This window comes from Accipiter gentilis, chromosome 15 (genome assembly GCF_929443795.1).
Source record: "Accipiter gentilis chromosome 15, bAccGen1.1, whole genome shotgun sequence".
Lineage (NCBI taxonomy): Eukaryota > Metazoa > Chordata > Aves > Accipitriformes > Accipitridae > Astur > Astur gentilis.
This window is the reverse complement of record NC_064894.1, coordinates 14,104,387-14,127,680: the sequence shown is the minus strand read 5'-3', so window position 1 is coordinate 14,127,680 and position 23,294 is coordinate 14,104,387.

Here is a 23,294-nt window from a genome sequence, read left to right as displayed (position 1 = left end):
TTAGCTCAGGCATTCAGAGTGTGTCACACTGAGGTTAACTTCATAACATAACTTGAGTCAATGTAAGACTATATAAGGGAAAAAGTTCTATTTTCTCAGTACTATTGCTGAATCTTTTTCATTTTTTACAATGTGTGTACAGTCCTTTGTTTTTATATTTTTCATTCCTATATTTTCTGATCTCTTTTCAAATACAACAGGATATCAATCCTAGACTAAACATGTTAGGATTCCTTTTCCTCCGAGATCCCTCTAGTTCTGCTAATATTTTTCTGTGTGTTTGGATCTCAGCACTTTTGTCATCTCTGCCAGGAGACAGGGGAGTAGGTGGAACTGGAAGACTTGTTAGCTAGACAAGATTTGACTGAATTCCAATGCAGAGCCAATTCTTTTCTTCTTCCTATGGCTGGGAAGGATGATATATTAACTGATAGTGTTATGGTATGTGCACAAACCCAGAACGACTTTCCTTAAACACTTTTGAGAGAAGTTCCCAAAGTCATCCCCTAATGACACAAAAATATAAAGCCAGGAGGAAAAAGTACCAAAGATACAGAAAATGAGAGTAATTTTAAATTTTAACTTGCGCACTAAGTTCAAAACTGTTCCATGTGTGAAAACGTTCAAAACCACTCAAAACTTTTGCCATGTATGAAATCCAGGCTTCATCCGGAAGGCAAGAGGTATTTTGCCACTGACTTCTTTAAGATCAGGATTACACCTCTTACTACTGATTGAAAGGAAATTTTGGAGTTCAGTTTGAATTCTAACTTCCACCGAAATGGAAGTTCAGCTAAGTCTGGATAGATTTTCCCTCAGGTCTGGCTAACTAATTTGTGCCAGAAATCAACACAATTCCAAAGAATTTAATACAATTTTATATAAGAAAAATTGTCCTATATAACTAGTAAACCCGGAACACAGATTCAACAAACTTGGTCTCCAAAAGGATGCCGATGCTCAGCCAGTTTGACTTCCTGCAGCTATCTCTGCCGGAACAGCTGAGAGTTGGCTCCTGGGGCTGGCAGGGTCCCTTCCTCATCGCCGTGCCTCTGTCAATGACCACACCTGAGAACCTCGCTGGTACGGAAGCAGGCAGGTAGGAAGAGGCAGGTAAAAGCATTTTAGGAATGACATAAGATCTTGGGCCAATTCTGCTTCGCTGAAATGATATACTATGACAAAAGTTCACCAAAGCTGCTAGCAGGATCTAATTGACTGAAACCCAGTATTAACCCTTGTACCAAAATTATAGCTAGTAAAGCAGAGGCACTTCTATTCACTTCAAGGTCTGTCTGTCCCACAGATTATAGTGTGAAAAGTGTGGATTTACATCATTCTGGCCACTCTGTTATAATAGCCATATGCATCCTTTTACTCCATGGCAAAGGTGCGGTTGAACACCCATCAGCCAAAGGGAGTAAATCGCTGTACCTCACATTTGCTGTGACAAAATGAACCAGAAAAGTGGTTACTTGGCAGTAATAGGTAGACTCATACAAACTCACCACCTACCTACCTACTCACAACGGCTTTCCTTATGCCAGTTCCTGCGAGACTATGAATGGGCTTTTTCATATTTACATAACCGTACAGATTTATATTTTGATTTATTGCAGATATGTTTCAACAGAATCTACATCAACTGCATTGGGAACCTGGAGTTAAGTGAGATAAGAGTGAAATTCAACCACCACTATAAAACAGTGAAAGTGATGGATATTAATCTCTGTCAGGGACATACAATTGTAGTATGAACACCCAGTATTATTATGCAGTGGATTTAACCTGTCATTAGATACAACACCCTTCAAAACATATTTAGAAATAGGTGACAACTGATTAATTTAAAATCTAAACAATGCAAAATGTGGACAGAAATTGAAATACATTAATGTGAATTCCAATTACACAAATGTGCCAGGTGCTTTGTTCTCCCTTAGGATATTTCGGTAATCACAGGTGACTAGCATTCTAAGGAGCAGGTCTTTTCCTACCTGGAGGTCTATAGCTGTGTTTGTGATATGAATCGCTTTGCCTCTCCTTTAGCTGATTTTAAAAAAAAGCCTGTAGAAAATAAAGATCTGCCACTGACATTTTCCCAAAAGACTCATGAAGACTGGATGTTTCATGACCAAAACTGTTTTTTATTCAAAGTCCCAAGCTCAGATATGAATATATAAACCTGTTTCACTACATGAATCTAAATATTTCTCTATCTTACTATAAAGGTATATGAATTATGACATGAAAAATCATGTTTCGGAAACTAATGCTTAAAATGTCATTTTAGTTTCAGTGAAAATTTTTACAAAACCAATTCAAGAGACATATATTTTTGCCTCAAGATAAAACAGCGCAACTCTACCTTTCTGAAATAAGTATGAATACAGAATAATGAATGCCTTTATATGCCACAGTGTACGGTAGTTACTATGCCAGGTACAAATGGCATCAGTTTTGTAAGTAAAGGGGATCACTAGAGGCTAATTCAAGAAAATGCACTGTCCAGAATATGTCATGATAATGAATATCCAGTTATTCAAAACCAGTTTTTATGGTGTAGAATTTGGTTTCCACTGTGCAACTTCAAGGACATATGTCCATTTGGAAGCTGTATTCAAAATGCTGTTTAATAGTATCTAAAATTTTTTTTCTTTCTTTGTAACAATCACTATTGAATAAAAAATACATTACTTCATTCATATTATCTCCTTGTGTAGTCTTTGGGAGAGATGGAAAAAGATATAGCCAAAGAACTGTCAATATGATGACACCTATCATTGTGTATTATGATAGCTATCACCAAAAACCATAGATTAAAAAACATTCTTTTAATCAGGTTTTTCTGCTGCGGCTATAAGGCTTTGAACTGGATGTCAGGTTTGCTGATTTGCTGAATTGCTTTTTGTCGTCAACAGCAAATAAAATTTAGCGAAGAAGGCTGTGATATTCTCTGAGGTTATGTGATAGCAAACCTTGGGAGGGTGTCCCTGTCACGAGGCCACCTCCACTCCCCACTGAGTTGCACTGGGGTGTGTTTGGACCTTCCACTTCACTACTACTTCTACTACGAGGCAGCAGAGAAGGAATGGTGTAGAAAGGAATTTGTGTGAAACTTGGCTCCCAGACCTCAGTCTGCCAGACTCCTCTGAATCAGATAGTCCAACATTTTTAGTCTTAACATTTAAAGCAAGGCATAACGAGTTTGTTTAAGAGAAAAAGTCTGGCAGACTTTAAAGGATAATACTGGTCATATTCAGTAATTTCAGTAAGAGCAATTACAGAGAACTACATATATACAAACAGGATATAATATTAATCTGAATTTACAAAATAGATGTCTGTGTCACATTCAGAATCACAGAGGGAAAGAAGACAGAGGTGTATTTACAGTCTAAGAGAGAACAAGTTGTAAAAAACAAAAGCCAGCTGCCAAATAAACTCTTCAGGGCTGTAAATATATGTCTTTGCCAAATTTACAGCTGTTCATAGAGGAAAAGCATGATGAGAAAATTCATCAGCAAGCAGAAACTTCCCAGAGAGGAACATTAGTAGTCAGCAGATAATCTTGACACATAAATGTGCATATTATAGGCAGAAACTAAAGAACCTGACGCTTTCAAACCAGAAGTCTGACACATGAAATAATTTTTATATTACATTTTTAATACTTAGTTATCCTGAGGTCCTTTTTAGGACCAGGTCACTCAAAGTATCTCCAGTGGCTGACAGTTACCACAAAATGTCTAGGGTTGAATTTCAGTGCAGGTAACAAACGAGTCTTTGCCAAGCACATAGGAATCTAGATTGCCATTATTTTTCTTACAAGGCTGTAGAAAGCAGCGTACAGAGATACTCCAAAGCTGTTGACATCTGTGTAGGCAACAGATTCTGGGAAAGCCCTAGGAAGCCCCAAAGTGTCTTAAAGACAACCTTGTTTCCTTTCTTGATATCCTTGATCCAATCACAATAACAGTGTGAAAATAAGGCCCTTTTTTTCTCCTGAAGATATTTTTGGCTAGAATTTTGTTATCAGTTACTCAAGCTATTAACTGTATCTTTGCAACATTATAAGAAAACGGGTGTATCTCTGTTACCCTGATTCTCAGTACTAACATATTCTTCATGTAATTTATGATGTCAGAAGATTATTAGCTCTATCTTTTATATTATTTCTTGATAAAGGGGTTGCTCCCACTTATAAATGAAGCAATTTTAAGGTGTTCTTGTTTATTCACTTTGCATTCTATTTTAGCAATTTATAATAACCTTGCTATTGCATTTACTAAACAGCAATGCCTCTTTACACTTGACAACAGGGCTTACTGTAAATAAGAAGTGTACAGGGTGTGAGGGTAGCATAAATGGATGAAACACCACTTAGGATGAATGTAGTGTAAAATATGCTCTAGAAATACTAAGAAGTCAGAGTGAAACTTAGTTTTAGTTGAAAAAAGTTTAATAATCTGTTTAGTTCATTTCTGTTTGCTGACCATTTTGTTACCCTGGATTTCATCCTCTTCAATTAGTCACATCTGAACTTCTTCAATGTTTCTTAAATCGAGTACCATCATTTTACTGCAGGTCAGTCTGAAGTCCAAATAACTTCTTAAGATTGCTCTGTCAGACATTTATGTACCAGTGTACATGTTCATAGTGTTCATCATTGTTTACAGCATCTTCTAAAAAGCCTCAGACCACAATGATTTTATTTTTTATTTTATGCTTTCTATTTACTGTAGCAAAGTGAAATTTCCTCTCTTCTTCCTATTTTTATTACACAGTGGAAACCTCTCAGTGTTTGCAGGGGGCAGATAGCTCTGGAAAAAAGTATATTTGTCATTTGACTGTTGTAATACACCAGTACCCCAAAGGAGGTCTTTGAACTTTCAAGAATTTTGTACATGTCCACTTTCATGCTGCAGAATTCCAGAATGTCACATATTCAGCTGGAATTATAAATAATGATGCCTACAGAGACTGAAGCATTGACAAGAAGTTAGGCAGTTGAGTTTCTACAGCTCACAACACAAACATCATAAGCATCTGCTTCATTCAATGGAAAGGAACAATAGAGAACAAAAGAAAAGGAAGTAGCATTAGGGTCTATCAGAAATATCAGCTCTGTATATCCTGTATCTACATAAGCCTCCGGAGTCCTCTAACCAAACTGCAGCTTAACAAATACAGTTTACACAGACGCAGAGAGGAAAGCCTAGTGGTGACTAGCAGTGATTCTGGGACAGATAAAATCCTGCCTGTATGCTGCATTACAAAGAGAATTCTAAGGAATTATAGAGTACAAGAGCTAGAGACATCCAATGAAGCTGTCAAGTAGCAGGATTTGGAAAAAAACAAAAAAAAAAAAAAAGAGACAAAAAAGGAAAAGATACACAGATAAATGTTTGTGCATCTACACGGGCAGTTTGAATCACCTGCTGTTCTGCTCCCAGATCTTGTTAGTCCATTGTCCATCCTCCATACACGCTAGACCGCTCCTAGCACAGACAAAATGGTCTAGCCCTAAGCAGTGGTTGGCAGTGGTTTGGTAATTAGATCAGTTTATTGACCAGTTTAGTAAGTAGTAGGGACATGATTGTGCCACGTCTGTTTCTTTTCTCCGCATCAGTGATATTCCAACAAACCTTACATTTCATGCATTTTTACACCTTTCAGGTCTATCTGTACCTGTATTTTTCTCATCCTATCCCGGTACTAATAAACAAGTTTCCTGCCATTATTTGTTATTGATATCTTTTTTTCATAATGTGCCCAAGATGAATTTTAAAAACACCTAAAAGTTGTTACATGCTGGAGATCCAAAGTGGTGTAAGGTAGAATAAGAGAATCCTTGGCAACTCACACCATGGGCTTCCATCTATTTCAGCTTATAAAAGGAGGATTAGTCATGTTTCCAAGAATCAATCTAGCCATATTCAGAAATGTGGGTAGGGTTTCTTTGATTTGTTTGTCTGTTTTGGGTTTGGTGGGTTTTTTTCTGAAGGGGTTCAGCACAGCCCCAGGAGTTGCCATATGAAATGAAAATAAAAACCCTAAAAGTGACCTATATTAAGAAGCTGAGAACCGGTAGGATAACATAACATGCATGGAGAAAAACAGTATTGTATGTGTGTTGGAGAGGCTAAGCAGGACTAGGACAAAGGACTGAGCTCTGCAGTGCAGTCACCTACACTTGGAAATTCATAAATTGTTAAATTATGGCACAATTTTAGCCTCTGCGTTTTAGCATTTTCCCCACCCTGCTCACGATTCAGCTCAGACCAAGGACCATTTCCAATAAACAGCACAGAGGTAGCCATTCTTTTTTGCAGAATAAGAGAGTTTCAGCGTACAGACGCAAACTTTGCCACAACAATTGGCCAGAGGACAAGGGAAAGAAACCTGACTAATTTAATTTACTGATAAACCCTCATCGCTACCAATAAGGTGCTTGACTAATTCTGAGACCTCTACTTTTGTAGCAGTTTTTATACTGAGAACTATAATTTTTTTTTTATCCCACTAATGGCCATAGCTGCTCGAATTTGGTAGAATGTCTATAGAGGTGTTATGCCAAGGCCTGAGAACAGCAACAGAAACACACTATTTTTAGGATAATAGAGATTTCCAAGAGCATCGTCTTTGGAAACTCAGACTGTGCTGCTAATACCTAACAATTCACAGGACTTTCAGATTACTTCATCACAGGTGAAGACTATATAGACTTTTTGTATCTATGTCACATGCTAGCAATCAGCATTTAAAAGGAAGAAAGGTAATGTATTAAACTTCTGGTACTACAGAATAAATACAGAGAGAAAAAAAAAGTAAGTACAGAGCAAAATTTCTTTCTATAGGTCTCATTTTTGTCATAAAACTACTACATTTAACAGGCCCTCTTTAAACACAGCTTATTATATTTCATAATTCAACTTGTAATATTCCTTAGCAAAAGCAAACACGTTATAGATCAGGTTTCTGTGAATTTTTAAGGGTTTGGTTTTGTGGGTTCTTTTTTCTTGTTAAGTAATTTCTCTTTATAAAAATGTCCCGAGTAAGAAAAATAAATAAAGCCCTGTAACTATTGTAGCAGTGACATATGAAATTCACTTTAACTTTTTTTTCATTAAGTGAGCATTATTCTTTCCAGTTACTGTTAGTTTGATACATTTGGTTAAACAGCAAAGAACAAAATATATTTACTGCAAGTTCTGACTCTTGTTTTTCATACTGCCTTGACAGATCAGAAGTAGGAAAAGATACCTGGAAAATAGGTTGCCAGACTACAAACTATCTCAAAACTTTCCCATACCATACCTGGGAATCTAAGGAAATTTGGTCTGCTGAAAACAGAGAAGGCTGCCCTACTACAAGCAAGAAAAAGAAAACTGTGGGGAAAACACAGGAAAGATTGGAGGTACAATATTAAGAGTAACAAGAAGATGTTGATACATACAGATTATGGATTATTTTTTTTCTCAGTGTTAATATGTTTTTAATATTGGAAGGAAATAGTCAGCTGTAGTTGATTTTCTGTTTCTTTCTAATGAAAAGTCACAGAATCTATTCCCTTTCTTAATATTTCTAACCACAATCAGTTATAAAGCTAAGCTAGTCCCTGAATGCGAGGATTTTTGTCTGGGGTAATATTACTGATGCATATCAGCTGTGGTTCAAGTTTGATGTTTGAATATACACAAAATGTTTTATTATGAATATACTCAGATGTTGGTTTACTAATTGAATCTTTGATGACCAAGTGACTTGAACCTTCTGACATCTATAAAAGCTCATCAGTAATTTTCAGCCTATCTTGAAGGGATTGAGACAATGATTGCTAAAAGCAAAATGATCTTAAGCTAAGCAATTTTGAACAAAAATTTGAAAAATGATTACCCTTAAAATACTTATTTTTTGCTGGCATGTAATGTTGTCAGGAGGGGAAAATATAGTCGTCTTACCCAAACTGAAATCTGCTATTCATTAATTAACCAAAACACCTTACACTGCTTAGATCAAATATTGTTAAAAGTAGCTTCTCAAGTCTGTTTGAATCCTTGTACATTTTAACTTTACTACCATGTTTATTCAAAATAAAAGAGAAAGATTTACTTTTTTTCTCTTCTGTAGAATTTAATTATTTTATAAAAAGAGAGAGGAAATCATCTCGAGGAAGCCCTTACATCTGACATATATAGCAAGATGCATATGCTTTTGCCATCACTGGAAAGTGAGAGAATAATAATTGTTACAGAAAAATGGCTAACAGGAAGGCATTGTTTTATATAATGGAACTTTCCTCATCTTTCTTTCCCAGATAACTTTAGATTTGGTTTCAGCTATCAATCAAATTATAAAACAACTGTCAGACAAGCAATTCAATGGATTTTAACAGTTCTGTTGTAAAGATTTGGTCCTATAAAGATCTTTCTGCATACTTGCAGAAGGGAGCCTGTGGTTAAAACTTTTCACCAGCATTCAGGAGCCCTAAGGGTTCAGCACTCAACATCGCTACAACCATCTGTGGGAACCTTGGGAAGTCATGCAGGTTTGGACAAATTCTCAAATGCATTCTTTGCTTTCATTTTGTAAACCAAGCTTCTCAGGCGTGTGAAGGTGAGCATGCACTTGAGTGTTTCACTACCTCATGGCTATCTCTGCCTGTGGTTCAGATCCTCAACTGCAGAAGAGAAGTAACAATACTTATCATACCTAGAAGAATAAGTCTGTTAATGCTCGCTTAGTTACCCCAGCGAAAGACCACTTAGATAAGGGGAGAGGACATAGTCAACAAAAAAGTGCCACAATAGTGGCTCCTTTTGTTGGGTCTTGTCAGATTCTTGATAAAGATTAAGGTCATGTGCTGGATTCCTAGAAATCTTGCAGTTCCTAATGTGACTAAAAGATTAAGGATGTCAAAACCCTTTACTGCTTCACAGGTCCCGATTCTTCTTGCTCAGCACAACAGAGTGGTGGAAATTCCCTGAATGTGTACATACAGAAGACTATGTCATTGCTATCAGTTCTGAAACAAAGAACACATCTTTCTCAATGAAAACTGTGAAGAACTCTGTCTATATTCAGCAGTATGGGGGGCACTACAGTCTTCATCACTTCTGTTGTTGTTTTTGTTGTTTTCTGTTCCAGGAGATCCATTGGCTCTTAGTTCAGTGCTTGCTTTGAATTCATATTTAGAGGAGTGAAGTATTGTTATAATCTTGAATTCTATTTTATTCTGGGTCTAATATACTATGGACCCAAAATTAGGATTTTTGGTTGGTTGGTTTTCTTCTTTCAAGTGTTTGCGAGCAGAAAGAAGGGCTCAGGTATATTGCGATTCATATACATCCCAGGCATGTATGCCTTAGGCACCTGGAAGCTGGTTCCTCTTGGCGCATGCTCTGCATATTTGGGTCAAGGAGATTTGGAAGTTAAGTTAGAAAGAAAAGAAATAGCATGTGAAAATCAGATACGCTATGTTTTTGATACAAAGTTCATATCATCGTTCTTGTAAATTTATTTCCTATATATGCTATGCAGAATTTCTAATACAAAAATCCAAGGCCTAACTATAGCCATCTGGGCCAAAAAGCCTATTAAATATGAGTATATGATGGACCTGGGAGTAAATTACTTTGGGGAGTTTTTCAATTGTATATTTCTCTCATAGAAAACACAGCACATTCGTGTTTCTCTCTGAGATCTGACAGATACATTTATTTATTGTGAATGATGCTTTTAAAATTGCAAGCTAGATTGCTCAGTATTATAGGGAATGGCATTGTATAGAGCAGTCAAGCATAAAGAAAACAAATATAATGAAAATAAAAATGCTAGCCAATGCTGCTTTGCACATCTCCCCTAAAGAGGACAAATAGTTTTTAGAACACTGGAAGACTTTGCAGGGACAACTAAACAGAGTAATCTTGACAGTACAATTCCTTTACTTTCCATAGGCTTAAAACTGGGAGGTCTGTTCCTCTGTAAGTCTACTGTGTTCTTATTTACCTATATTGATCCAAAACTTTTTCAATTTTAGTGCTAGAATCCTTGCAGCTATGACTTCAAATTGACTCACCACTGCCACTATTAACAGCTGACTAGGTTGCTATATTTTATCTAAACACACTTTATCACTTTTTTCTATTGCCTGTATGACACAAACTCCAAGAGCTTACTGCAGCAGTGCTGCTATGGACAGATCCTATGAAATAGTAGGCATCCCTTGGAAAGGTGCTCAGAATCCACAAAAACCAATGGGCTGAATGACATGCAGCATCTATCAGAATCAGGTTTTTTGTCCTGAAAGTTGTGGCATTTAAGCAGAATGAAGGCATATTGTCATATAGCTATGACATTGCTCCATAAAGGAAATTTTGGAAAAGTATATTTAACATTTGAAACTATGTTAATATTAATGACTTTTATGCCGTTATTATTGCACCTATTTGCACTGAAATGATATATTGTAAACTGTGTTTGGGTTAACGTAACCCTCTATAGCTGCTGACGTACCTTACAGGAGGGCCAACTATATCTTCTGAGGCAGTTTTGTGCTATTGTTGACCAGAAAGGGAAAAGAAGCGCTAAAGACAAACACATCAAAGTATCATTTGCCCGTAAACTCAAAATGGAAGATAAGGGAACACGGGTATTTTGTGAATAAATTATGCTTAAGGTGCAGAAAGAACTGAGAAGAAGAAAGAGTGTGATTCTTAAGAACAACTCACATTTCTTTACTGTTCACCACCTTATCTGCCGGTTTTATTTTGGCTTGATCAGAAGGTTGTGATATTAGCAACAGGACTATTATAAATTTTAAATGGCAAATTTTCTTTATTGTGGCAGAAATTTAAATTTCTTATGAGGACTATGTTCAATTTACACTGGGAATTTTGGGCATGCAAATAACTTAGTATCAAGCTCCACATGAGATTGCCCACACACAGTCAACCTTCACATCCTGGAGTCCACTTCAGCTCCTATACAATTTTTCCAGAGTACAAAGAAAAATTTCTTCCCATCCCACCAATGCTTTTCATGGAGGATTCTCAGATCACTTCTCAGAAACTTTATTTGACTGTTGATACCAAAGTTTCCTTCACAGATCACGAGCCATTGACAGAAAAATGAATTTTTAGGCAATGAAGAAATCCAAATATCCAAATCAAACCTGGATCCATGCATGCTATTGTTGGCAAAATGTGTCTGCAGTTGTCTGGATCCACAGATAATACCTCCTTCTCCCTATCTACATAGCATGCGATAGTCTGCTATGGCAAATCATTGCTCAGTGTGGCCAGCAGAAGTGACCCTGTGATTTTTGGTGTCTAACCTATTTTGAGTGAGACTGAGACACCCCCCCCCACCCCCCCCACCCCAATATATCTAAAACAGGTTATCAATTACTACTGATATCTGTCATAGTTATTTTGTTTTAATTATCTTTACTAAATTTTACAACTTTACACAGACACATTTCTGGATCACAGGATAAGGTGTCTTCTACATAGCGATGGCTATTGTATAAAAATGTACAAGCACAGTATGATATACCTTAACCAAAATACATAACTGTGCTTCATGCAGGAGGAAAGAGACAGAGGAACTTTCCTGTGCTGGTTTAGGTGTAGATATTGGGCAACTCTTGCTGTGCTCCTGAAACAGCGATGCAGAAGCTTTTCTCATTGCATTAGCCACAGTTCTATCATACATACGACAATTTTTTCAAAGGTTCAGTGTAATGGTACTCCATATGCTAAACTGTCTCCCCTCTTCCATTTACATCAAGTTCAATGTTACACTTTTAATCTTCAAAGCTCTGTTAGTATGGCCTTAGGCTACTTCAGTGATTGCCTGCTACAGAATGATGTGACTTTTCCAGGCAGTGGTTTAGGAAATATGGAATTTTAAAGCGCAAGGATGAGTCTCAGTAGAGTAGAAACTGAATTCAGAATTTTCTCTGTGTACCTGGAAATCATTTGAAGAAGAAATGAAAGTGACCTCTATAGCCTCCAGAACTAAATGCCAAGGCTCAAATCTTTACTCTTTCCTTTTCAACATTTATATCTTATTTGGGCAGGAATTATCTAGAAAATTCCAGCAGCAACACTGCTATAGAAAATGTTTTGGGAGTTTTTTGTTTGTTTAATTTCTAAACTTTAAGACTTACTGTTTCTTGTAAATTTCTATCACTTTCCAAATACATAGGCACAGAAGAGCCTCACACAGGAATGGAAATTATGGAATTCAGTTCTCTTGTAATTACTGACAAAGCTGAGAAGGATTTCTAGGACTGCTTATCTCTACAGATCTAGTCCTGACAGAATAATTAAAAAAAACCAAACAGAATTAAGTAAAGATAATGTTATCATTAAAGAAAGCTGGACAGATCATACATATAATACAGATTATCATTGTAAGGGCAACAGTATTAAACCTTGGTTCATGTAAATCTATTCCAGGTAACCATATTAAATACATTTTAGAACCTTTGAGGTCCTTGCTTGGTAATTTATGTTAAAGCTGAAAAAATTAATGATATTTAAGGATGATTTGGCTAGAAAATGAAGATTGTCATATATCATATATTCCATCTTTTTCTAGAAAACAGGTGGTATTAACATAGTTTTAACACCCTTGAAAGAGGTTATAGTAGAGTATCTGATATAAAATTGTTATTTACAGGAGTTTTAAGTTACATTGGGAGAAATAAACTGAACAAGACATGGTGTAATTGATGCAGGGATGATTCTCATAAAAAGGTAGCAAAAGGTGAATACCACAGAATTTATGTATATCCTCATCTTCAGAATCATCCCTGGTTTTCTGTAAGAGTCAGTGGAAGAAATAAAGAGCGGATTCAATCATTGGAGAATATTATATTCAGACTCCCCTACAGTAGAGGTTTGCAGAGACATTTTGCACTACTATGCTGCTTATTCCACCAGGATTAGAAGTAACTTTGACCTTCATTTCAGCCACTGAGTTCAAATAAGACCTTGCTGAGCGTCTAAAATTTGGCTGCTTAGTTATCAAGTCCACAAGCAGCAGCTGACAATACTAAAACCTCTATGACTTGGGGAGGTATCAGGCAGACTTCAACAGGCAGTCAGTTAAGGCAGCGAGGACAGGGTGTCATTCTGTAGGTTGTGTATTACATCAAGTGGGTCCTTGTACAGCTCAGCGTTGGTGGGTTTGGGGTAGCCAAATTTAGATCATGAAAGAGGTCATAACTGCCTCTCCCAACAATATACCTCCAGGAGCATAATGGATCATTTGCAGTTAAACAGCTAGCTTTATTTACAGTGTTTATGCGGCACAAAAAAGAACCACTAACATAAAAATTATTTCCTCAGGAAATATTGAAGAAGGAAAATAATTTCAAGATAATGAATGAATACTGTGGTGTTAATCTATGCTCTTTTTTACCAGTAAGTAGCAATGTGATTAAAGAAATTAGAGTTAATTAAAGGTAAAATGTTTCTCCTGTAAATTGTTCCATGCATCTGATAGTGTTAGATATGCCACTCAGAGACTATTTCACCCATAAAGCCTTCATGTTTACAGCCTGCATATAACATTTGTAACCATCTGTCTAATATGTTTGGGTATTACTAAACAGAACTCATCAGAAGAGTTACTTTTACTTGAATTAACATCCATTGGGTTTGTAAACTGTCTGTTTCTAAACTCTGACTTGGGCTGATGAATGCCAGGACAGTTATTCCTTAAACCAGCACTACACCTATGAATTCAATGAACAAGGCAAGCCTTCTGTTTCCATCACTGTAAGTTTGTCTGATCATAGCAGCCCTGAGTCAGATCAAACAGGCTGGTATTAATGTCATTCTTTCTGGTCAGTTAGTTAGTGTTGAATGAGTCTAGGGAAGGCGAGAATGGGATGTGATTAATTTTTTTATAACATATGTAACAACAAAGTAGGTGAAATATGTTACCAGAATTCTTTAGCTTGCATGTATTAGACTAATATATGAGTCCCTGGATAAAGTCAGTGTGTGCATCTTTGTGGTGTATTTTGTTTTTTCACTGCTCCATAGACTTTCTGGTACAGAAGGTTAAGAAAATAGAATGACTGTCTTGGGTCAGGTTAAGCGTAATACAAAAGCAAAAGGCTCACCCCTCCACCCGCTGCACAGCAATGCTTTCTGTTTTCAGACAGTTCTACTCTCTATTCATACCAACAGAAACATAGGAATGCATATTTGGGGAACAGAAATCTTTCTTTTCTGTGACCCACATCATCCACAGAAATAAGAAAAAAAGAAAAATATTTAAAAAACAAAAACCACGAAAGAAAAGTCTGGATGATCCCAGTGCAGTCATTTAGTACATCTTCTTGTTGCCAAAGAAAGATCAATGGTGCAGTACTTCTAGAGGGACTTTTTCAGCAATCGTGGGTTCAAAATTTAGGAATCATTAATATACTGGTGTCTTAAGTCCCTATATAGAAATCTGTCAAAATTAGACAAAATCATATGGTATTTAATTAAATGTTCTTGCCTGCCTGTAAAGACTGACTTAAGAAAGAACTATCAAAGGCAAAAAACCCCCACCAAAACCCCAAAACTCCCCACAATTGAAAACAGGAAAAGTCACAGGATAATATTCAATAGCTAAATCTCTTTTCTCCAAATGTATTCATAACTTGTCTCTGATTTATTGGTAAAACTACTCATGAATTACTCATGCCACGTGGTTGATTTGTGCTGCTTACCCCTATGTTCTCTTTCTATTTTTGATTGTTAACTCTTAGATTTTATTTTTTTTTAACTCTTTCATTGTAGCAAGACCTCACAAAGCTGCAACTGCCTCATTAATGTGTTTCATAGTCACGCTTGTTCTTTCACAACTGCTCTGCTAAAAGCAGTTATTTTCAGTTATTGATGTTCTACAGTAAATGTCTTCCATAAAACTTGGTCATATGCAGCAAGAAATTTCATTTTCTTAAAGTTAAAAATAAATCTGCATGGGGTTTGCCAGGTCAGTTTGATCAACATTAAATGCTGTTACGAAGTTTTAAAATTTTTTTTTAATTATTATTATTATTAAAACATATGAAAAAAACCAAACACCAAACCACTTGCATATCAAATTATACTAAATATATAGTAATGGTTCATAATACATAAAGCACAAGGTTGTAAGCATGTCACGCTTTGTGGTATTCTTTCCAGTTCTTTTTAAGCAAATATCCAATGAATATTCACTTTTCTGTGGAGGAATGGTGCAGGAATTGATGCAAAGTGATAGATGCAGCTAATGTCATCCTGAGCTGAATTAGCAAAAGCCTAACCATCAGGACAAGGAAAGTGATTCCCTCTATTCCACAGTTTTGGGGCCATGTCTGGAGTGCTGCATCCAGTCTGGGGCTTCCCAAAGCAAAAGACATGATCAACAGACTGGAGCGCCTCCAGTGGAGGGCCACCAAGATAATTGAGGGACCAGTGCACAGGAAGTATGGAGAGGTTGAGGGAACGGGTTTTGTTTAGTCTAGAAATGAAAACACTCCAGGAGAATAACACTGCAGTTATCTACTGTCTAAAGGAGAGGTTATGCAGAAGAATGGCTCCTATTTGGGTATAACAAAAAGACACAACTCAAAGTTTCATCAACAGAAATCCCAACTGACTATAAAGAAAAAAAAAAATGCAAATAGGATGGCTAAGCCCTGTAGCAGGTTGCCAAGAGGTTGCAGAGTCTTCACCCTTGGAGATATTTAAAACTTGTCTGGACACAAGCCTGAGCAACCTGATCTGACTTTGAAATTATCACTGCTTTGGGCAGGAGATTGGACTAGATGACGTATAAATTTCCCTTCAAACTGAAATTGTGCTATATTTCTATAAGTCTTTCTATATTCTTTGATTTAGGGTCTGCTTGTGTAAATCCTTGTGATACAGGAGTTCACAAAGAAAGTACTGGTGTTGATTTTACACTGTGAAAAGAAAGGATGCCAGCTATAATATTTTTGATCATCAACTCGTCCAAGACTAAAACACAGATTATATCAAATGCTGTGTTCATATATAACCAAACTCTTAGAAACCAATGTCTGTTTTATTTGGATCCTGGGAGGGTACTTGTATTGCTTTTATGAATCAAGCCCCTCATTGGCTGTCCACCATCTACACAGACAAGTTAAAATGTTTCCTTAAAGACATTTCATGCCTCAGTGTGTTTGGATAAGGGTAGGGCCAATGTTCATTCATTCCTAAATTCCATTTTTTCCCTTACAGCAATTTTATTCCTTGATGAAAAATTCTATTTGCTGTACTGTACTTAAAAGCCTGCCAACTGTGATGTCTTTTTCCACCACAGAAGAAACATGTCGATGTCAGATACTCCCAACACATTTAGGATTTTTAGCTATTCATGGTTGTCATGGCTGGCTAACGCAGAAGGTCAGATCTGAATTTAAACTGAGGAAATTAAGTGAATAGATTTATTTAAAATGTACTGGACTAGACTAGATATACTCTGTCTTGTCTCTGATATTTTGGATATGGCCCTATATATAGCCTTTCTTTTGTGAAACACCAGAGTTTAATAAACGGACAATTTAAAAGCATAAGTAATATCCTGTCCTGCCTGCTATGAACACCACAATTAACCTGATTCATGGTACATGAGTGTCATGAAATACATTGTTTGACAAGCACCCTAATTACTTATACTAACAGCAAGTATGAATACTGTAGTTGAAACAGATCTGAACACCATATATCATAAAGTTTGCTGTAGCTTTCTTCACAGAGTTTGCCATTCTTTAAGGGATAAAGAATTTTGTGGAAAACTCACATTTTTTTTCTCTCTTTTTTTTTTTTTTTAAATGTCAAACCTAATAAAGTTTGAGCTGAATTTGAGATTATATATTTATACAGAGCTGTGTCTGGAATAGAAAGCATAACTTTGGATTTCAGATACGATACTGAGACAGGTGTCTCGGAAATAAGAGTCAAGATAGTGTGTTTTTTTGTTTGTTTGGTTGGTTTTTTTCAAATACAGTTTCTAATCTTCGGCTGTTTACAATACTGATTGCTACAGACATTTAATTTTCTTTGTAGGTCATTAAAGTCAATACAGCACTCATTTTTCAACTGTCATAATAATCAGTGCCTTTGTGTTATTTATGTTGCAGCCTTCTCCCATTCTTTTTTGTTCCCTAATGCTTTCTGGACTAAAGAATTTTGTGGTGCCAAAATAAGAGAGAATAAGAAAACTAGCAAAGACACCAAACATTTCATTGACTTTTTCAAAAGGGATTTCCTCACCAGTGACACTGTTATTTGAAAGATTGTACTCTCCAGCTTCTCTAATGCTGTACAGTTTTAATACATCATCTCAACTGCGGGCTGACTTCTGAGTAAGTAGTAGACTTTTTGATCTTTTAGCTACTCAGTGACCCACGAGAACAATTTTGTGGTTTCAGTTCACTTCTTCGTTTGCCAATATCTTTATCATTAAAACAAACAAAAAAAGTTAATAGCTGAACTTAGTCCACAGGAATGGGTCTGAATTGGCCCTCAGAATACACTGCAGTCAATTATGCTTATTATTTATTTCACAGTGTACCCAAAATGTGATAGAAAGGCAATTTGCTAACTTTTAAAGAAGAGTCAATGTTTCAAAAAACCCAACAGGTTTCTGAACAACTAATAAATCGTACTGTTAAAGCTTGAGTGAATGAAAGTGTTGCAATAAGATACATTCTGTGATGACTGGTAGAAAGGTTAGATACATTAAATAATTTATTCTGAAAAAATATTTTATAATTTCTGTCTTTATTATTGTAATCAGACATAATTACATGTTAATTATCTAATTATTGGAATTTAATGAATGGTAACATTTATTTTCAGAGCTAGGGTTATATATTGGTAGATTGAAAGCAGCTAAAATAATAAATATATAATACATTATGTATAAGGAAGGAACTGAACATTTTTATCTGTGTAACAGTGTAGGTAGGGTGGGGGGAGAAGAAAGGAAAAAAAAACCCCAAACTATGAACATGTGAAACAGGCAGAAATCAAGCCTGGAGAATAATTGGTTAGAGTGGAACTTAGAGGTTAGTATCAAAAATACTCAACTGAAACTGAGAGAAAAAACCAGGTTGAATATTAGCAAAAAGTTCCTGAAGATAAACTCTAGGAAGATGAACAATCACTTCCCAGCTGAAGTGACGATACTGAAGTTTTACTCTCAGATGATTTTGATGTATATGGACAGAAATATTTCAAGATTTATTACAAGAAGCAGGAGCTTAAATTAAAAATGAAAAAATATAATAATTTAAAAAAACACCAAATTTCAGGAGCAAATATACCTCTGTTTATACACCTAATTCTTATTCAAGGTATACTGAAGTTAGTCTTACCAGATGTTTACCATAAATATGGTTCGTAGTACTGGAGGTTAATATAAGGCCCTGTGACAAACCCAACATGTTAGTGGCTTGTATTTCTTACTTACACAGTTCTGTGAAACCTTTTCTATCCGAAAATGTATCATAGGTGTCACAGATAGTGTATTTCAGCCTTTTAGTTTTAATGTATTAGTTCTTACTAATTACTCTTCCTGAGCTTTTCTCTGTAAAAGAAAGGATTATTCTTATTATTTTAAATTTATAGTTAGAGAACTGAGTCATAGAGAAACTGGTATGTCGTCCATGGCAGAGACAAAAACTGTAGTAGTAGTGGAAACTGCAAGAAAATATCTTAAGACCTAGGTTTGTGTTCCACTAACTACTGGAGACCATCTACCATTTCCTGTCTCACTATAAAAAATTGGTTTTGTTCAGTTTAATTGGTAATATTTATTCTTTTCTGTTGTTTTTTATGCATCTTGTCACAATGAACTTTTACAAAAGATGAAAGTTTGTCTCAAAACCACTTTGATTTCTAGTTAAAACTGTTATCCAGATTTGATGTTACACCAATACTTTGATTGCCTGTCTCTCTTTTTTTTTGAAACCAATAAATATTCTGATGTATCATCAACTATAGATGTAACTATGACACAGGTGTTCTGGTTATGATAAAAAGTAGCAACAATTCTGAAAAGGTTGAACTTTGAGTGTGATGAATAAACGACTCTCATAAACCACTTCTTTAATGCCAAGGTGAATGCAAAAAATCAAAATGCTGAACTGATATACAGTTTATGCTTACCTATGTGAGAGCCATGGTGAATACTTCTGAAAAGAGGGTTCACATTGCCCATTCATATCATGCATACACAATGCATTTATGGGAAAAAGTCATCAGTGGGTTAGTTTGAGTTATCTTAATTTTGAGGAAACTAAGATAACTACTTCAGACAGACAAGTTAAAATTGAAGCTTTTAAGCTGGATAAAGTAAAATCTCATAAGGGAAAAATAAACTCTAGATTGTGAGGATATGTAGTGGGGAGCTAGACCTCAGGCAACAAAACACTGAATGCTTTCTCATTCTTGCAGCCTACATATCTATCCATTAGTGTTAATCTATCCATTAGTGTTAATCTTTGCATCAACTTTGATGCATACTATGTCTGGCAGAGTAGTGGCAGAACCAGACATATACCTGCAGGTAATTTACCAACATACATTATGCCTGTGAATGACATTCTTGTATCTGCACCCTCCTTTTTTCACCTTTTTTTTTTCAGTGGGGAGGTTCATATTTCCAAAAAGGTAAAGCACATTTTAAACATTTTACAGCACTTTGATTTCCTGTCTTTTTTTCACAAAGAACGGTTCCAGTTCTGACTCCAAAGCAATTTTCAGCATTTCCTGCTAAAAAAGAACTCCCAAAATTTCCTAAAATTAAATCAAGAACATGCAATACTAGAAGTTTCCATGGATAAAATACCTGATTTTTTAAAGCAGGTACTGTATGCAAGAATGTGTATGTTGTTATGCCTGAATACCTACTTGTATATCAACAGTCAGATGATCAGGTTTGGACCTGTTCTTGGGTATAACTTACCATGCCCATTGTAAAGCCCTTACACCACTTGAAGGCATCCCACAGAGCTTGTGAAACTTATGCTTTTGTAATTTTATGTGATCTGAAGTTCCTACCTGTTAGATTTGGTCATTTTAGTATCAGAAAGGAATTAGAAAATTGTATCCATAAGTAGGTGTCACAAACTTTTTTTAATACTGTGGTGACACTTTTACAAGTTAACCTGAGGTATAAACAAATAAGTGAAGGAGCACACTAAAGAATTCACTGACCCCCTGAATAGATCTTTCTGTAAATTCAAATTCATGAGATAGAAGTTCTTGCCCTAGTTTTTTTAAAGTTGCTAATGGCTGGAATAAAGAGATAGGAAATTATGATGCTACTTAATCATATAACTTAACAAACGTTGAATTAATGCTTACAGTTGTATATCTTATGATTCGTGCTACTGTTGATGGCTTAGGAGCTTCGCAGTTACTGGAGTGCTGTATCTTTCTAGAGTAGATATTGCTAATCAGAAGGTGTGTAATAAAATGAGTGAAAGTTTGATAAAGACAAAACTCTTGCATGGGCATAATCATTTTGGTTTGGGAAGTGAGATTTGAACCCAAATTACTAAAGTAAAAATATTGTTACCAAAAATTTTAATCTACTCCTTTGCCATGTACACATCTGTGCAATTTATCAAAGAAAAAAACCTCACTAATATTCATATTACAATAAAAATGGATCACAGCAAAAGTAATTGTGAAATATAGTCAGAATTCATCAGGAGTCATCAGAATGTGGTACGTTAGAAAATAATTAATCTCTTTGTTTCAAGGAAAGAATAAAAGGATTTTTTTTTTTTTTTTTTTTTTTTTTTTTTACTGCTATCTGCTCTGATTTCAAAAATTTTCCAAGTTCTTTTTTTCCCCTGAAGTATTTTAGATGGATGGCCTTCTTTGAACAATGAAAATTTATGTTAAATCCATCTTCTTTAATATAGAAACTAAATAAAGTGTACCCAAAAGGTGCTCTGTTTTGTGTTGGGTTTTTTGTCACTTCTAGACTTTCAATTTACAAAATTCTATTTTCACAGTTTTGTTATTTAAGAACATACAAAACTGGGAACAGTTCCAACTCACAATGAAGAAATTACTGTTCTTCACTGAAAACAAAGTTGAAACTCTGAGCGCTGTCACATGAAGACTAAATAAGGCCAATTAATTCTGGTTTTTTCTAAAAGTGAAAACGCTTTAGAACATGAAAAACATGGATTTTACTAATTGGTTTACACCCTGGAGATACACTATTGGCCACAAACACTTACTATGAGGCAATGTGTGGAATGTCACCCACTGCATCTGCATACAATAAACTATTTTTCGTTAAGGATAAATTAAATGTTATAAAAACATATAACTATCCATAATGGATAAGGCCAAAGATTGATTTATCTAAGTATTCTCCTGCCAGCAGTAGTGACATGCAGACACCAGGAACAAATTACAGTGTGTATATCTATATCTATATATCTAAACATATATAAAACCCCAAGTAAATAGTGATAGTTCTTCACAGTATTCTCCCAGGCTCCAAGACCTGACATCTCAGTTACATCCTGAAACAATGGTCATGTTTTTGAACCACACAGTCCTTTTTGCTTTCCATGCAGTTTCTCCAGTTGCCCCTTGAGTTCTTGCAGACTTTTGGAACTCCCACATCTTGAGACAAGGAGCTTTACAACTTAACTACAGACTGTCATGAAATACTTCCTTTTCTTTTTTCTGAACTTGCTACGTACTACCTTTATCTGATGCTAGTTTGTGATTCCTAAGGTACGGTGAGCAACTGATCCCTCTTCACAGCTCCATATCACTATAGATGTTCTCTGGGCCACTCTTCCTTTCAAGGCTGCTGACTTAGCAGTTTCATGCATATGTACAATGACTTACATTGATAAGTATATGTATCAAAGAACACAAACATTAAATATGTGGTTATGTTTTAGAAATGTAAACAGCAATCTTTTGCAGCAACCAGATCCCCATCCTGCCGAGTTGTCTTTTCTCTTCCAGCCATTTTGTACTCTATGGGAAATGTAAAATGCAACGGTCACCAGAGGATGACGTTACAGAAGTAAGCTCTTCATTGGCTCTAACCTGACAGAGATATCCTTTGCCAGTCACCCACCACAGTGCTGTAGGGGGCGGGAGCCATGTTGTCTGTCTGGAGGCCATGAAATAAAACAGAACCTAGGTAACTTATTATTACTTTTTTTCTGGAGAAACAAGGGGGGTCCATTACAACCTTGTGTCATGAATTGTTATGATTACCTGTCTTTGTAAGAGGCTTGGGTTTGTTCGGTATGGCCTGTGTGTGCTCATTTAGTATTTTTGAAGCTAAATTGTCAGGTTTAGGATTTTTGTCCACCTTTCTGTACGTGAACACTAATATTTATGCTTTGTACAATTAAGAATGCTGTATAAGGAATGAGAATATTAAATATTTTTTTCTTCAACAAATGAGAGAAGAGAGAATAAAAAGGCATTTACCAAACAAGATAAAAAGAAGATAAAACAAAAATCAGAACACTTTCTTTAAAAATACTTACGTATTTCTGGACTTATGTAGAATCAAATACTTTGAAAGAAAGAGAATGTAAAGAACTTAGGCTCAAACAGTTTAAACAGACATCTTTAAGCAACTGTGGTGGTATCATAAGACTCAAGTTTCTCCTGAACTGAAATGGTTAATCTCACTCAAGATCACCCTTCCTTTCCCTTCCTGGAATGGACCAGAGTCTCACTCCCACACAGACTGTGTAGTTGAGATACCAGTAATCTTGCTATAAAGAATTCAGGTCTGAGCTCTAAACCAGAACTTGTACACAACATAAATCTTGCTGGCTAATTTCCAACACTTAAAGAGCCTCAAAGCTTTTGATAGGAGCAGCAAAGAACTGACTTGCAGACAGCTAATGGTTCGGTTTCCGGACAAACAAATCCATTTGGGAAATGGCAAACCAACTGTCTTTAAAAGGCTTCCAACAGTGTAGGTCACTATACTATATCTAATGGAAAGGTCATCTCTTAGGAAAGGTTAGAGAACAGCGAGAGCTCTCTACTTTTCAAATTCAGATCATTCCATTGAAATGGGCTGCAAAATGAATGGAAAGAGATGGTTCAGCCACACAGCTGCATATCCTGACTGCCTGGCTTATCAAGAGTGAGGAGGTTTAGCACAGAAAGACATATGAACTGGGACAAAAGAGATATAAACATCAGTACAAAATGCATATTTTACTGTTGCTGAAAAAACAGCAGTTGAGGCTGGCT